The sequence below is a fragment of the Tasmannia lanceolata genome, unplaced genomic scaffold (genome assembly GCF_043159265.1).
Source record: "Tasmannia lanceolata isolate RefF3 unplaced genomic scaffold, GAP_Taslan_0.1 ptg000118l, whole genome shotgun sequence".
NCBI lineage: Eukaryota > Viridiplantae > Streptophyta > Magnoliopsida > Canellales > Winteraceae > Tasmannia > Tasmannia lanceolata.
Genome location: NW_027518794.1, coordinates 78222 through 80000, shown reverse-complemented (window position 1 = coordinate 80000; position 1779 = coordinate 78222).

The window sequence follows — 1779 nt, the reverse complement described above, 5'->3', positions numbered from 1 at the left end:
CTCGTGTCGGGGCCTGGCAAGCCAAGGCCAAGCGAGCCATGGCAACGCGGATGATGGCTCGCTAGTGCTGGCGCCGTGCACAGTGGCCTCGCACACTCGCCCTGCACGCTTCCCTTGCACGCAGCCTTGCACACTAGCCTCGCATGCGAGCCTTGCACCCTAGCCATGCAAACTAGCCTTGCACGGTAGCCATGCACACAAGCCGTGCACATTAGCCATGCGCACAAGCCCCGCACACTAGCCTTGCGCACAACCCTTGCACACAAGCCATGCACTCGAGCAATGCACACAAGCCTTGCACTCAAGCAATGCACACAAGCCCTGGACACTAGCCTTGCACACGGGCCTGGCACACAAGCCTTGGGCACTAGCCTTGCGCACTAGCGTTCCACATGAGCCTTGCACACTAGCCTTGGACACTAGCCTTGCACACAGGCCTTGCACACTAGGCATGCTTGGGCGAGCTGATCCCGCATCAAGTCGACGGGTCTAGGCATTCTTGGGCGCAGATCCCGCATCGTCTCGTCGCGTCTGGGCGCAAACACGTCGCGTCTCGTTGCGTCTTCAGAAGTCGTCGCTAACAGCACCTTTGGTTGCCACTGGTGGTTAGGCTGGTTGGTTGCGCAAACCCTATAGGAGGGTGGCATGCTGGTGGGCGTTTTTGCCCGGATAGGCACTAGAATGTGCAGATTTTGGGCGTTTTTGCCTGGATAGGCTAAGGAATGGGCATGCTTTGGGCGTTTTTGCCCGGATAGGCACCGGAATGCTTGGCCTTGGCTTGTCCTAGCAAGGCATTGCTGGGTTGGGCTCCCTTGGCCTTTTGGGCGCCTTGGACGATGTCTTGCGAAGACCATGGGCACAAGGCCATGGCATATGGTGAGGAAAGGACCACGGTTGCCAAGGTTAGGCACCGGAATGCTTGGCCTTGGCTTGCCAAAGCAGGGCATTGCTGGGTTGGGCTCCCTTGGCCTTCCGGGCGCCTTGGACACTGTCTTGGGAAGACCATGGGCACAAGGCCATGGCATATGGTGGGGAATGGACCACGGTTGCCAAGGCTAGGCATATAGAGAGGAATTGCATTTTTGCCCGGATAGGCACCGGAATGCTTGGCCTTGGCTTGCCATAGCAGGGCATTGCTGGGTTGGGCTCCCTTGGCCTTCCGGGGGCCTTGGACGCTGTCTTGGGAAGACCATGGGCACAAGGCCATGGCATATAGTGAGGAATGGACCACGGTTGGCAAGGCTAGGCATATAGAGAGGAATGGACCACGGTTGCCAAGGTTGCGCAAGTTTTGGGCATTTTTTGCCCGGATATGCCCAAGTATGCCCCGATAGGCCCGTTACGCCCCGGTATGAACGCGTATGCCCGGATAGACTCGGTATGCCTTGGGATACATGCGTATGCCCCGATATGCGCACGTGTGCCCCAGTAGGGCTCGGTATGCCCCGGTATGTACGCGTGTGCCCCGATAGGCCCGGTATGCCCCGATATGCACACGTGTGCCCCAATAGGGGTCGGTATGCCCCGGTAGGTACGCGTGTGCCCCGTAATGCACGTTTCGCAGATCTCCCCGCATGTCCCGCCCCTATATGTAATACTTACTTACTTACTTACTTTCTTTCTTGCTTGCTTGCTTGCTTGCAATGGTTGGGAGTGCCCGGCATGCCCCGCTGCAGAGACCAAGGGCGCAATGACTTGGCACCGCGGATGCCGGGACTCCGGCACTTCCCGTGGCACTGATGGTTGGTTCCAAAGACAAAAGGCCGTGCAAGGCCACCG